Source organism: Pristiophorus japonicus, chromosome 13 (assembly GCF_044704955.1).
Source record: "Pristiophorus japonicus isolate sPriJap1 chromosome 13, sPriJap1.hap1, whole genome shotgun sequence".
In the NCBI taxonomy this organism is placed as follows: Eukaryota; Metazoa; Chordata; class Chondrichthyes; family Pristiophoridae; genus Pristiophorus; species Pristiophorus japonicus.
The window spans coordinates 65,496,874-65,513,313 of record NC_091989.1 but is presented as its reverse complement, the minus strand read 5'-3'; the positions used below and the strand labels follow the sequence as shown (position 1 = coordinate 65,513,313).

The 16,440-nt window shown below is 46.5% G+C and overlaps 1 protein-coding gene across 1 annotated transcript in view; it reads right to left on the bottom strand.

Moving 5' to 3' along the window:
• The window catches only part of pde3a (phosphodiesterase 3A, cGMP-inhibited), a 572,752-nt gene that overhangs the window by 263,005 nt on the left and 293,307 nt on the right, over positions 1–16,440 (bottom strand). The window lies entirely within an intron of this gene.

Genomic DNA, 16,440 nt, shown 5'->3' with positions numbered 1-16,440 from the left:
GCCGAATGGTCTACTCCTGCTCCTATTTCTTATGTTCTTATATAGCGCCTTTCATGATCTCAAGATGTCCTAAAACCATTAAAACCAATAAAGTACTTTTGATGTGTAGGCAATGTAGAGAAAATGTGCTGCTCATTGCTTTTCCTCTAATACATTGGCTGAGACTAATCACCCAACAAGAGGAGCATCCTGGCACCATGTGTTGGGAGTACTAATGCTGCCATATTGATGGATGAAATCCATGTTCTTCTATGGAATGGCTCTGCTTCTACTGTGGACAGCTCCCTATGCAAGAGGCACAAAAAAAAATCTACTCCATTTAAAATCTTAGCATGGTGCAGCACAGAAAGAGGCCATTTTGCTCACCGTGCCACTGCCATCTCTCAGAAATAGCTATCCATTTTCCAAGTATTTATCCAATTCTCTTTTAAAAGCTTCTATTATCGATTCTGCTTCCACCGCTGCTTCTGGTAGGACATTCCATGTTCAAATAACTTGCAAATTGTTCAATTTTAATGCAGTGCTTGCTAATGAAGCACAAGAGCAGTGGGGATTGAGCCCGACAGGAACATGGCTGAAAGAGTACGGTGTGAGCATTATTGTGAAGTAGCATGAGATATATGCACATGGAAAAAATGGAATAAAATAGTGCACTGAGAAATGTTCACAAGAATGTACAAGAAAGAAAGAACTTGCATTGATACAGTTCCTTTCACAACTTCTGGAATGTCCTGTCTGCAGTGCATTCTCTCTCTCTCATCACACCACACAGAATCGAATCTGCAAACTGATAGTGCCACTTCCAATGCTGTATTTCAGGTATCAGCCTTAGCCCATTGGTAGCACGCTCACCTCTGGGTCAGAAGATTGTGGGTTCAAGTTCCACTCCTGGGATTTGAGTATATAACCTAGGCTGGCACTCCGCAGTACTGAGGGAGTGCTGCACTGCTGGAAGTGCTGCTTTGTGGATGAGATGTTATACATGAGGCCCCCATCTGCCCACTCAGGCAGATGCAATTTGTGAAGAAGAGCAAAGGACCCAGCCAATTATTTATTCCTCCACCAACCTCAATCAACATCTCTAAAACAGATGATCACATTGCTGTTTGTGGGATCTTACTGTGTGAAAATCAGCTGCCGTGTTTCCTACATTACAACAATTACTGCACTTCAAAAGTACTTCAATTGACTGTAAAGCGCTGAGTTATCCAGAAGTTGTGAAAGGCGCTATATGAATGCAAGTTCTTTCTTACTTGTACATTCTTGTGAACATTTCTCAATGCACTATTTTATTCCATTTTTTCCATGTGCATATATCTCATGGGCTGCTATTTCACAATAATGCTCACACCATACTTCATTCTCTTTAAGCCATGTTCCTGTCAGGCCTTTTCCAGGTGGTACAGGTAGTATTGAGTCCGTCACCTCTTGCTGTTTTGCATTGTAGAGGGAAGGGGTAAGTTTCTCCCCCATCAAATGAAGGCTTTCGGCGCTCCAAGAACGTGGCAGCAGTCTCATGGGTAAAACAGCAAACATTCCAAGATATTCCCCAACAACCATTCATTCTGTGCCTGGACTATTGAACTTTGACATTTATAGCTGTTAAGTGGCTCACTAACTGCTGGAAAAGTGATAAAGGATCATTTTTGCACGCGTGTTGGCTGTTACTTTTCATTTTGGTGATAAAAATTGCATTCTCACAAATCATTCCAGAGCCGTGTGCTCCCACGGTTTCAACGGCGTCTCATCGACATCAGTGATAAAAGTTATTTTCCCTCCTAGTTTTTTTTATGAAGGGCCAGGGACGGTAGGCCCCTAAATGGTCAACTTACTGCCAAGTCCAGGGTTGCCCAAGTCCAAGCTAAACACTTGTTCATGCCATAATTATAACTTCAATTGATGGCTACTCCGTAAAGTGTGAAATCTGGGGGGGGAAACTAGAACTTGAAGCTGTGGTACACAAGAGCATTTTCATGAATAGCCCTTTTCACAGCTCACTTTCAGTGGAAGCCTTTCTATACCTTGTGGTGTCAGACTCCAAAGTACAAAATGTGCTAGATTGATCTGGAATGTACTTTCTGGGAGTGTGGATGGTCACTCTCTAATTTATATTCATCGCCAGGTCTCATACACAATGTTCTACCCCCTGTCCCTCCTCACCTCAGCCACAGCCAGCAGGCCTAGAGAACAATGGCACAAATACTGCTTTATTTCTTTTCACATGCATGCTCAAATGAATTTAGTCAATTGATAACAGCAACCGTGTCACTCCTGCAGTTAGATAAATCCGTCTCAAATGAAGCCAGTAAGTTTTCTGCATTCCCTCTGCTTGTGCGTGCAAACAGCTTCCCTGCGTTCTAAATTTAAAGAAGTTGTCCAGTATTTACTGCAAGACGTCCCTAAACAACTTTGGCAATGTTGGCACTGGTCTATATCATGCCCAACAGATGTTGCAAGTGAATGAGCCAGAACATGTCCTAATGTTCTATATCATTGCCAGAGATGCTTTGTGAATCACATGCCACTCACCTGCTTTGTTTCTGTGACCACTGAGCTATTGTTGCTGCCTTTGCTGATGTTCATCAGCGTTGCCAATTGCAGAAACGCAACAGGGTTATCAGCCAGGTGTTGGCAAGTTCTCCAGCTCTTCGCCACCGAACGAGGATTTGGAGTGGTTTTCCAGGCTTTGACCGAATCTCTGCCAGCCCATGCCAGCTTTATTTAACCCAGTTTTCGCATTCTTGGTTGGGGTTGCAATTAGCCAATTTAAAAGGGGTAGACCCAGTACAACCAGGATTCAGCCAGATCATCCCCCACACTTTACGCTGCAGAGTTTAGATCTGCTTAGACCAGGGATGTCAAATATCCAGCCCGCGGTGCCCTGTGCTCTGAGCTAGGACACAAATTTCCTAGATGGTGCTTCTCAGAGCCAGAGAACTGCGGCTTTAAGCTTCACGCTGTAGCACCGCAACCCCCCCACCCCCCACCTCACTCAGTGACGTCAACACCCCCGGGGGCCAATGTCTAGGCCACTATAGAACTGTATAAAATGGCCAGAGCTTTCCCACCACATGCTCCACCTAGTTTTTCATGCATTTTGCAGAAGGGTCCTGAAACAGACACAAGACCCTTATTTGCATATTTGAACTGATCTAACGCTCATTTTAGGCAGTCTCCAGGGACACTTAAAAACAGTGAGGACCAAAATGGCGGCGGCGGAGACTAGGTGCAAGACCTTGCGCCCAGAAATTGGTAAACATTGAACCTAGTTTACACCCAAAAAAGGAAAAAAAAAACATATACCAATCTCTACCCCAGTGTGTCCACATAATCTTTGCTGAATGTGGCCCATGTCAAATGCCAGGATGTTGGATCAGATCCTCCATGTAAATTAACTTTGGGACCCCCTATCTTAGACTAAAAGAAAGGAGGACTTATATTTATATAGCGTCTTTCACAATCACCAGGCATCCCAAAGAGCGTCACAGCCAATTAAGTACTTTTTATTTTTTAAGGTAGTCACTATTGTAACGTAGGAAATGTGGCAGCCAATTTGCACACAGCAAGCTCCCACAAACAGCAATGTGATAATCTGCTTTAGTGATGTTGATTGAGGGATAAATATTGGCCAGGACATACTCTGATCTTAAACAGGATTTTCCAATTGCTTTGTTTCGAGCTGGAGCCTCCGCCACTCTCAAACAAAGCGCCTGACACGGAAGGAATGGGGCTGAGTGCAGAGATGTCATACACTCAGAGTTCCCGCTTCCTCGGCCCCAAATGGGATACTGCTCTTCTTCAAAATAATGCCATGGGATCTTTTACGTCCACCTAAGTGGGAAGATATTTACATCTCATCCGAAACACCGCAACTCCAGCAATGCAGCACTCCCTCAGTACTGCACTGGAGTGTCGGCCTAGATTTTTGTGCTCAAGTCTCTGAAGTGGGACTTGACTCAGAGATGAGGGCGCTACTAACTGAGCTACTAGCTTAGATGAAGAGCAAAATCCATACTAACTGCAAGGTAGAATGGGAAACAATGGAGCCAGTTTTATGGGTTAGCATTCCCAGTGTGGAACCTTGTTTGACATGAGGCCAGCACACCTGATTGGCTATTTTCCCGACTTTCCCAGTATTCATTTTAGTGGCCAGAAAAGCCAGGAGGACCGTGAATAAGGCAGGCTGTTCTCTGTGCCCAATCCGATCTGCCCTCCTATTGTGCAAACTTTCACACTGGGAGCACTATCTGCTAAAAAATGTTATCGAATGTAATTCATGTCACCATTATTATATCACTACATTATTAAGAACAGGCATCTACGCAAAATAGAGTTTTTTTTAATTATCGCAAATAATGTACTTGAGAAATGGTACAAATCCAAACCACATACCATTAACATATATTGAAGGCAAGGTCTATAATGGTACAAATTACCCCTCACATGCTGTGGTCAGCTTCAACAGTCTCAAATATTCAGCAGCCTTTTTGCCAACCATGTTAACAGCCTTCAGTTCCAGGTAAATGTGTTTTTGTTCTGGTTTAAATGAGCTGTTAGCATTGCTGTGAGGAAGTAGGACTTCCATAGTGTACTTACTGATGCTATTCTTTACCACCTGTGTGGAATGAAAATACGAATCATCAAAAGGTATAAACAACCGACTTCTATTGCTAATGGGCAAGCAAACCTCCTGCTGATTACCACCTATTGCCCTCCCTCAGCTGATGAATCAGTACTCCTCCATGTTGAATACCACTTGGAAGAAACACTAAGAGTCGCAAGGGCACAGAATGCACTCTGGGTGGGGACCTTCAATGTCCATCATCAAGACTTGCTCGGTAGCACCACTGCTGACCGAGTCCTGAAGGACATAACTGCCAGACTGGGCCTGCAGCAGGTGGTGAGAGAACCAACACGAGGGGAAAACCTATTGACCTCGTCCTCGCCAATTTACCTGCCACAGATGCATCTGTCCATGGAAGCATTGGTAGCAGTGATCACTGCACAGTCATTGTGGAGACAAAGTCCTGTCTTCACACTGAGGACTAAATAGAATAGATTCAGAACAGATCTAGCAGCTCACAACTGGGCATCCATGAGGTGCTGTGGGCCATCAGCAGCAGCAGAATTGTATTCCACCAGAATCTATAATCTCATGGCCCGGCATATCCCTCACTCTACCATTACCATCAAGCCAGGGGACTAAACATGATTCAATGAGGAGTGCAGAAGAGCATGCCAGGAGCAGCAGCAGGTGTACCTAAAAATGAGGTGCGAACCTGGGGAAGTTGTAACACAGGACTACATGCATGCTCAACAATGGAAGCACCATGCTATAGACAGAGCCAAGCGATCCCACAATTAACAGATCAGATCAAAACTCTGCAGTCCTGCCACATCCAGTTGTGAATGGTGATGGACCATTAAACAACTAATGGGAGGAAGAGGCTCCATGAATATCCCCATCCTCAATGATGGCGGAGCCCAGCACGTGAGTGCAAAAGACAAGGCTGAAGCATTTTCAACCATCTTCAGCCAGAAGTGCGAAGTGGATGATCCATCTTGGCCTCCTCCTGACATTCCCACCATCACAGAAGCCAGTCTTCAGCCAATTCGATTCACTCCATGTGCTATCAAGAAACAGCTGAGCACACTGGATACAGCAAAGGCAATGGGCTCTGACAAAATCCCGGCTGTCGTGCTCAACACTTGTGCTCCAGAACTAGCCGCGCCTTTAGCCAAGCTGTTCCAGTACAGCTACAACACAGGTATCTATCCAACAATTTGGAAAATTGCCCAGGTATATCCTGTCCACAAAAAGCAGGATAAATCCAATCCGGCCAATAACCTCCCCATTAGTCCACTATTAATCATCAGCAAAGTGATGGAAGGTGTCGTCAACAGTGCTATCAAGCGGCACTTACTCAACAATAACCTGCTCACCGATGCCCAGTTTGGGTTCCACCAGGACCACTCGGCTCCAGACCTCATTACAGCCTTGGTCCAAACATGGACAAAAGATCTGAATTCCAGAGGTAAGATGAGAATGACTGCCCTTGTCATCAAGGCAGCATTTAATTGAGTGTGGCATCAAGGAGCCCGAGTAAAATTGAAGTCAATGGGAATCAGAGGGAAACTCTCCACTGGCTGGAGTTATACCTAGCACACAGGAAGATGGTTGTGGTTGTTGGAGGTCAATCATCACAGCCCCATCGTTGCTGTGTCCTAGGCCCAAACATCTTCAGCTGCTTCATCAATGACCTTCCCTCCATCATAAAATCAGAATTGGGGATGTTCGCTGATAATTGCAGCATTCAGTGCCATTCGCAACTCCTCAGATAATGGAGCAGTCCATGCCCGTATGCACCAAGAATTGGATAAGATTCAGGCTTCGGCTGATAAGTCACAAGTAATATTCATGCCACACAATGACTATCTCCAACAAGCAAGAGTCTAACCACAACCCTTTGACATTCAACGTTATTACCATCGCCGAATTCCCCACCATCAACATCCTGGGGGTCACCATTCACATTATTATTAATAAAGAAAGGGCTGTCTGCCTGGGCAGTGGGCTCAAAGGGCTCAACTGGACCAGCCTATAAATACTGTGGCAGCAAGAGCAGGTCAGAGACTGGGTATTCTGTGGCGAGTGTCTCACCTCCTGACTCCCCAAAGCCTTTTCACCATCTACAAGGCACAAGTCAGGAGTGTGATGGAATACTCTCCACTTGCCTGGATGAGTGCAGCTCCTACAACACTCAAGAAGCTCGATACCAACCAGGACAAAGCATCCCGCTTGATTGGCACCCCATCCACCACCTTAAACATTCACTCCCTCCACCACCGACGTACTGTGGCTGTAGCGTGTACCATCGACAAGATGCACTGCAGCAACTCACCAAGACTCCTTCTGCAGCATCTCTCAAACCCGTGACCTCTACCATCTAGAAGGACAAGGGCAGCTTGCACATGGGAACACCACCACCTCCACGTTCCCTTCCAAGTCACACACCATCCTGACTTAGAAATATATCGCCGTTCCTGCATCGTCGCTGGGTCAAAATCCTGGAACTTCCTCCCTAACAGCACTGTGGAAACACCTTCACCACACAGACTGCAGCGGTTCAAGAAGGGGGCTCACCACCACCTTCTCAAGGGCAATTAGGGATGGGCAATAAATGCTGGCCTCACCAGCGACGCCCACATCCCAGGAACTAATAATAAATAAAGTTGGTGAATGCAGAGGAATTATGCTTAGATATCGTGGCAGCAGGTTTACTGTGCTGGGACGTGGATATTCCAGCCTTAAACAAGATTTTCCAATTGCCTTGATTCGAGCTGGAGCCTCCGCCACTCTCAACCAAAGCCCTGGCACGGAAAGAATGGGGCTGAGTGCCACGATGCCATACACTCAGAGTTCCCACTTCTTTGGCCCCAATGGGAGCCGATGTATGTTTGGAGGTCGGAATGCTGCATCAGTTGGGGCACACCAGCCTCCAGAAAGGCACAAATGGGCCCGAAAAATGCTACCCCAAAAATACAAAAGGGACACAAATATGGTTGCTCTGGCTACATGCAATTGAGTTGCCTGCCCATTGGCTCTGCGTACCCTGATGTAATCAGCACTAGAGCGCATCGTAACTGGGGACATCACAGCTCATGTAAATCTGGGGCCATTATTTTCCGACCAGCCTATATTGTCGTGACAGTGTTTTGGCTGACTCTGCACAGATTGGTGGCTGAATTTCAAAACTTTGAGCCCACAACCCAATCCATATTAGTAGTTAGGAACTGACAACTTCAGGTGCATCATTGACATACTAATGTCTTACAATCACAACCCTCACTGGATAAACTCAACATCTAAAGCCAGTGGAACACTCTACCTTTCCAATATTAGGATGGAAATTCAGTCTTCTGCCACCGCCCTTAGTGCCCCAGAGGGGCGGCAATGGCGGGGGAAAGCACCTGCGCCCGGGCAGCCAGATTCCAGCGCCCCGTCAGGAAATCCCGTATCGACGGGGGTGTGGAGCAGTACCGCCCGGAAGAGGCGAGCCGGTGTGCAATGCCCCTGGTTGCGACACTGGCTCTGTAGCGCCTCCTGGTGGAAATGCACGTGAAAGCCGGTGGTCCAAGCTGTAGCGGCTGCAGTGAGGTAAGTACTGCCGACCTCAGGTAAGTGTGATTATTTTTCTGCGATTTATGTTGTGGTGGCATGAGTTATTTATTGGGAGTATTTTTGGTGGTTTTTTTCCAGGTTTTTTTTTTTACCCACCTCCCCCCCCCAGGCCTTTGTTAGGGCATTCTGAGGCCGGCTATTTAGCTCGGCATTTTCCCTTGCTCAGCTGGCCTAGCGCCCAAAAAGGGGTGTGAAACGCCTCCTTTTGCACCCATCTCCAAACTCCGGGCCCAGCTGATGAATTTTGTGGCGGCAGACCCAAACCATTTGCCAGCGCAAAATTTACCGCTCCGCCCGGGACACCGCCCCGACTGAGAAGTGACCAAATTTCCACCCTTTTGTATTTTTGCCTTGGTTGGGTTGGCCTCGATCAAACCACCTCCGGAGATGATTAAAAACAGTTGCTTCAACAGCCTGCTGACTCCTGTGGCGAGAGACAGAGAAAAAGGGTGAGGAAAAGAGACAAAGAAAGAGAGACATACATGCTCTGTACTACAGAAGTATAACACAAAGAGAAGCTTGCATTTATATAGCAACTTCAGGACATCATAAAGCATTTCACAGATATGAATTACTTTTGAAGAAAAGTCAATGTCATAAGACAAACACAGCAGCTAATTTTGCGCGTAGCAAGACCCAAACAGGCATGGAGATGACCGACAAGTTCATCTGTTTTTAGGTGATGGCGATGATTGAGAGGAGATTGCTCCTCTTGGCATAGTGCCAAAGGGTCTTTTATATCCACCTGCACAGGCAGACTGGGGCTCGGTTTAACACCTCTGTGCTCAGCAGCTGCAAAAACTCAACACATGTGGAAATATCCAATTTGATTATGGAAAGTAGAAATGCCGTCTTTCTCCCCCCTTCCTCCCCCATGAGACAAGAAACACAAGAAAGTGCTAACACCACGACGCTTGAAGCTATTAAGACAAAACCATGCCAAACCAAATGGAAGAAAAATATTCCTAATAGGAAGGAAAGAACTTGCTTATATTACATACTTCATAACCTCAATGTCCTAAAGCGCTTTACAGCCAATTAAGTACTTTTGAAGTGTAGTCACTGTTGTAATGTAGGACACTAATTTGTGCACAACAAGTACCACAAACAGCAATTAAATAAATGACCAGATCATCTATTTTGTGAGTGTTGGTTGAGAGATAAATGTTGGCCAGGACACGGAGAACTCCTCTTTATGGGATCCATTACGTCCACCTGGGAGGGTAGACAGATCCTCGGTTTAACATCTCATCCAAAATGCAACACCTCCGATGGCGCAGCACTCCCTGGGGCCGAAATTCAGGCACGCCAGAAAGCTGGCGCACCAACGATTTCCTACCAGATTTTTCCACTGGGAGCGTTGAGGTGGACTCTGGATCAATGTTAGGCATTTAGTACCTTTTTTTGCCGTCGGACCGGAAGTCAGTCATAGTGGGGGTGAAAGTGCGATGGCAAGTCCTGCTAAGGAGTGGAAGTTGAGGCGGGATCGAGTCTCCGCCGCTGTCACTCAGCAGCGGAGCGGTGGTGATGTCACAGCGCGTGTGTTTCACCACGCTCTCTCCTCTCCATTAAAGGGGAGAGAATCAGGCATTTTTTTAGCTTCGGCCACTGGGTCAACAGGGAGGGTTTCAGCTGGGCCAGCAGCTTGGCACCCAAGAGGAGGTGCTAGGCTGCCTGTTGGTGGCCCAGCCGAACACATGGGCAATAATTTGCTGGCCGATCGGGAAGTCGGCCAGCAAAAATAAAAACATGGCGGCCACGACAGTGCGCCTTCCCCTAGAAGGGCCGCCATGCTGCCGGGCCGTGCACAGGTAGGAGAAGGTGCACCGACAGAGAAAGCTGTCAGGGGCACTGTGTGGCGGGGCGACGATTTTTTAAACTAAATATTCTGGAGGTGCGGGAGAGCAGCGGTGCACGTTTTGATGACGCGCTTGCGGCGGTCGACAGCAGCGGGGCAGAAGTGGGGACAGGCCAAAAAATCCCCGACCTGAATTTGGGTCAGGGCGGCCCATCGACAACAACACAACAGCCACTCGATTCCGCTGCATGGCCAACACAAACGGGCCTTATAGGGACCCTGAATTTCGGCCCCTCTCAGTCTTATAACGAAGTAACAACCTAGAATTTTACCCAAGTCTCTTGAGTGGGCCTTCAACCCATGACTTTCATGACTTAGAGGCAAGAGTGCCTCCACTGAGGCAAGGCTAATAAAGAGGATACGGCAAGACAAAGGTGACTGTGCCAATACATGATGCTCTGTGATGCCATACAACAATAAACAAGCACTTGCCAGATGACCATGTGATAAAACTGATACAACCTCATTACAGCAGTATAGAGTATCTGCTAGGTCAACTGAGCTCCTGAGTATTACCATATGCTTAGCAACACCTTGATGAATGAATGGGGAGCCTTTACATTTCCATTCAAACAGGCAATAATAAACAATGATTTACAATAATGCTAGCAGCCATGGCAGATGGTGATACGGAATGATTACCCAAGGATGAAATTCTACCTAACATACACATATAGTTCCGGGAAAGGAATTGGATCAGAAGTGTATGGAATTGAAGGTAGGTTATTTTGCTCTGTAAATGCTTCCGTCCAACAGTGGATGCTTTCTATGGTCCTTTGTCATTAGCAGTGAAAGGGCTTGTTTGTCAATGTCTTACTGCTACTGGTAGGTTATAGCACCAGGAAGGATGACCAGTCATGTCATGTACATGCTGCTTATAGCCATCAGATAGTGTCATTGCTGGAGGCCACTGAGCAGCATGCACATGGTGCTGCTCTGGTATAAAAGGTCAGCCATTTGAGAGGCAGACACTTTGGGCCAAAATAAAGCAGAAGCAAGGTTGTACCTTGCTTCAACAGTACTCAGTTTGAACCTTTATTGCATACATAACATTTGGTGACAAAAATACAAGAATACAAGAACCTTTGTTTGCAAAATGAGCACGATTGGATTTTTAGAGCGATTCGTGGAGGGGGAAGATTGAGTAGACTTTGAGAGCCATTTGAACCAATACTTTGTGGCCAACAAAATGAAAGGGTGCAGATCGGCGCCGGGCCGTGTTCCTCACTGTGTGCGATTCAAAGATCTACGGTCTGATAAAGAATCTACTCATGCCTAGTGATCCAACAGAGAAAACGTACGAGGAGTTGTGTACATTGGTATGGGAGCACCTCAAGCCAGACGACGGCATCATCATCTCGAGATACAGGTTTTATACACACGTTCGATCGGAGGGCCAAAGCACGGCAGAATTCGTTGCCGACCTGAGGCGTCTAGCGGGACCGTGCAAGTTCGGGACGGTGTTGGCAGACATGCTGCGGGACTTCTTGGTTATTGGTAACAACCACGAGGTGATCCTGCGTAAAATTCTGGTGGTGGAGGAGTTGGATTTAAAAAGGGCCATCCAGATCGCTCAATCATGTATGACGACGGACTGGAGTCTAAAGCAAATAGCGGTGAAGAACCGAACCTCGGCAAGTACTGTAAATGCGATTGATTCGGCGTTTGGCAGAATGGCACATGGCAGGGCCTATCCAACTGCGTTCGCGAATCTGTAGACCATCTAGCCCCTCGAGCCTGCTCCGCCATTCAACAAGATCATGGCTGATCTGGCCGTGGACTCAGCTCCACTTACCCGCCTGCTCCCCGTAACCCTTAATTCCCTTATTGGTTACAAATCTATCTATCTGTGATTTGAATACATTCAATGAGCTAGCCTTAACTGCTTCTTTGGGCAGAGAATTCCACAGATTCACAACCCTCTGGGAGAAGAAATTCCTTCTCAACTCGGTTTTAAATTGGCTCCCCCGTATTTTGAGGCTGTGCCCTCTAGTTCTAGTCTCCCCGACCAGTGGAAACAACCTCTCTGCCTCGATCTTGTCTATCCCTTTCATGATTTTAAATGTTTCTATAAGATCACCCCTCATCCTTCTGAACTCCAACGAGTAAAGACCCAGCCTACTCAATCTATCATCACAAGGTAACCCTCTCATCTCCAAAATCAGCCTAGTGAATCGTCTCTGTACCCCTTCCAAAGCTAGTATATCCTTCCTTAAGTAAGGTGACCAAAACTGCACGCAGTACTCCAGGTGCAGCCTCACCAATACCCTGTACAGTTGCAGCAGGACCTCCCTGCTTTTGTACTCCATCCCTCTCGCAATGAAGGCCAACATTCCATTCGCCTTCCTGATTACCTGCTGCACCTGCAAACTAACTTTTTGGGATTCATGCACAAGGACCCCCAGGTCCCTCTGCACCGCAGCATGTTGTAATTTCAACCACTCTGGTAACTTCCTACCTAAATTGAGCACCTTACTTGAACCACTGCACATGCTATTGAGAAAAGGCAACAACTGGGTATGGGGCGCATTGCAAGTCAGAACCTTTGAGAAAGCCACCAATCTGCTTTGCTCGAACAAGCTGTTGGTACATTATGACCCATGTAAACGTTTAGTTTTGGCCTGTGACGCATCGTCATATGGAATTGGTTGCGTGTTACAACAAGCCAATGAGTCGGGGAAACTTCAACCCGTCAAGTATGCATCCAAAAGTTTGTCTAAATCAGAAAGAGCCTACAGTATGGTAGAAAAAGAAGCTTTAGCGTGTGTGTGTACGGTATTAAAAAGATGCATCAAATGGCTCTCAAAGTCTACTCAATCTTCTGAGGTTCAAATTAGATACCGATTCCAAGCTGCTCATTTCATTGTTTTCTGAGAGCAAAGGTATCAATACTAATGCTTCAATGCTTCATCCCATATCCAAAGATGGGCACTGACATTATCTGCCTATGATTATGTCATTCACCACAGACTTGGCACAGAGAATTGTGCCAATGCTTTGAGCCGGTTGCCGTTGCCCACACCGGAGGTGGAAACGCCACAACCGGCAGATTTAATGTTAATCATGGATGCTTAACATTACCGCTGTCACGGCTCAACAAGTTAAGATCTGGGTCAGCCAGGACCCGATATTATCGGTGGTAAAGGGTTGCATCCTCAAAGGGGATTGGTCTGCCATACCTAAGCAAATGTGCGAGGAGGCCAAACCGTACATTCGTTGCAAGGACGAACTGCCTATTCAAGCAGATTGCATATTATGGGGCAATCGAATTGTAATGCCCAAGAAAGGGAGAGAGAAGTTTGTGCGTGAGTTACACAGCACACATCCTGGTATAGTGATGATGAAGGCCATCGCCAGGTCCCACATATGGTGGCCAGGAATTAATTCTGAGCTGGAAGCATGCGTGCATCAGCGCAACACCTGCATGCAGCTCAGCAAAACACCAGTGGAATCGCCGCTGAGTCTGTGGTTATGGCCATCCAAACCTTGGTCCAGAATCCATGTAGATTTTGCAGGGTCCCTTCCTAAGCAAGATGTTTTTAGTGGTGGTGGATACTTATTCGAAGTGGCTAGAATGCATAATCATATCATCCAGTACGTCCACAGCAACTATAGAGAACCTCAATGTCATGTTCACGACACATGGTCTGCCTGACATAGTGGTGAGCGACAATGGGTCATGCTTCACAAGTCAGGAGTTTCAGGAGTTTGTAAAACTTAACGGCATAAAACATGTAAGGTGAGCACCATTCAAGCCTGCGTCCAATGGGCAAGCAGAACATGCAGTACAAATTATCAAGCAAAACATGAGGAGAGTAACACAAGGGTCACTGCAGACCCGCTTGTCTTGCATACTGCTGAGTTATAGGACAAGACCTCACACACTCATAGGGGTCTCATCTGCTGAACTCATGATGAAAAGAGGTCTTAAGACCAAGTTATCTCTTGTATACCCGGATTTAAGTAATCATGTTGAATACAGAAGACAGAGTCGACAAGGGTACCATGATCGCGCAACTATGTCATGCAAGATTTCTGTTAATGATCCTGTATATATGGCGAATTATGGTCAGGGTCCCAAATGGATCGCTGCTATGGTCATGGCTAAGGAGGGCAACAGAGTATTTGTTATTCAGCTCAAGAACGGGCAAACTTGCAGGAAACACATGGATCAAACAAAGCTGAGGCACACAGATGAGCCAGAGTAGTCGAACGAAGAAACCGTCGACAACCAACCAACCTACCAGCAGCCTTCAGTGGATTCAAGGGTCATCAGTGAACCCGGAATTTCCATCACTGACCTGTTCAATAAAAATGGACTTACAATTCCTGACATGGCCACTGCCATCCCCAACAAGTCAGCCATCCAGCCACCAGCCACAACAGACTCCACACATTCACCCAAGGCCGAAATTGAACTGAGACGGTCAACCCAGGAGTGTAAAGCACCTAACCGTCTCAACCTGTGAAAGACTGTGATAAGATCTCAGAGTAGGGTATTATCATGTATGTACATGCTGTTTGTAGCCACCAGATGGGGTCATTGCTGGAGGCCACTCAGCAGCACGCACATGGTGCTGCTCAGGTATAAAAGGCCAGCCATTTTGTGAGTCAGACACTTTGGGCCAAAATAAAGCAGAAGCAAGGTTGTACCTTGCTTAGTTAAACAGCATTCAGTTTGAACCTTTATTGCATACATAACAAGTCATCTCCAAGCCATAGCTGCTGCAAACAAATCAATCAAGGACACTTTGTGAAGTGAGTGCTGTAACCAACATTACCTGGGTAAATTATAAAGTGGCACTAGAGGCCCACCTGCAGAAACCTGGACTGCTTCAGTTACGACATGGACTCGTGGATGCAGGTTATATTAGGCCCCATTATTTGGGACTTAAAAAAAAATGCTGCACCTCCTATAACATGGTTAGTCGTCAGGATTGTTTGTCTGATTATAAATGCAATAATGTGTTTGGCACCTCAGAAGCAAACTTTTTAAAAGTTCATTCTTGGGATGTGGGCATCGCTGGCAATAAATAGAGCTGGAGCGCCGGGCCCTGGAACATCGTGGAGGAGGTCTGGCGAATGAGGGTATGGGCCCAGAAGAGCCGAGGGCCCAGGGGCAGCATGGGCCTGCCCACACTGCGACATGTGTGCGCACTAGGTCCGTGCAGCAGAGCAGGTCTCCAGTCATCCTGGTTTAGCCTTGCCACTGGATAAAGGCCTAGCTCTGTCAAGCTCGTGTGGTGGCTGATGTGCAACAGTCATCGCACGTTAAAAAAATCCACACACAGACATCTTCCATCCCTGGAGTTCAGGACTGGAACATCGGGTCCTTCATTGAAACATCTGTGAACTCTTGTGGAAGCAAGTCATCCTCGTTCGAGGGACCGAAATGATAATGATCAGACCATCTGGGTATGTGTACTTTTTGTTTCAATAAAGTGGCAGAAGGAAAACGATTATGTTGTTGCTGTGAGCTTATGTGGCTTCCCATCTCTAACTACAATTATAGGTTATGCTTGCAGAGGTTTTAACTTTTCTTTTGGGGGGGTTGGGGGGGAGATGTAAGAGAGGGGAGGAACAACTTGATTTGGGAGCTCAGCTTTTATATATCTATACTGTCTGTGCACCACTGAATAGCATACTTACCAGATTAATACCCGCTGAAGTGACAAGCTCATAATACTGAACCAGTCTACACCCAGGAGCAGGAGTAGGCCACCTGGCCCCTCGAGCCTGCTCCACCAATTAATAAGATCATGGCTGATCTGATCATGGAATCAGTTCCACTTCCCTGCCCGCTCCCCATAACGCTTTATTCCCTTATCGCTCAAAAATCTGTTTATCTCCGCATTAAATATATTCAATGACCCAGCCTCCACAGCTCTCTGGGGCAGAGAATTCCACAGATTTACAACCTTCTGACCGAAGTAATTCCTCCTCATTCCAGTTTTAAATGGGCGGCCCCTTATTCTGAGAATATACCCCCCCCCCCCCGATTTTAGTTTCCCCCACGAGTGGAAATATCCTCTCTGCATCCACCTTGTCGAGCCCCGAGCTATTATACTGTTGTAAGATGGAATATTTCCCCATAGCTGAGGTATTAATACAAGACAAGGGCCTTCTCAATCAGTGGTGCTTCACATGTAATGATGAATCAGTAAATACAGAGTGACAAGCTAGTCGGGGCAATATACTGTGCACAGAATAAACTGAACTGACCTCAGAGATTCCTGCAGTAAACACCAAAGTCACCCATGAATTCTGAATGATGACCATAGCTCCGGATAACACGATTGTAACACACATATTTAGCGATTCAGCTGGTCAGTTCAAGTTCTGTACTTGTCTGGCTTTGAATCCACATGAAACGAGCAGTAGAATGTCCCAGCACACTCAC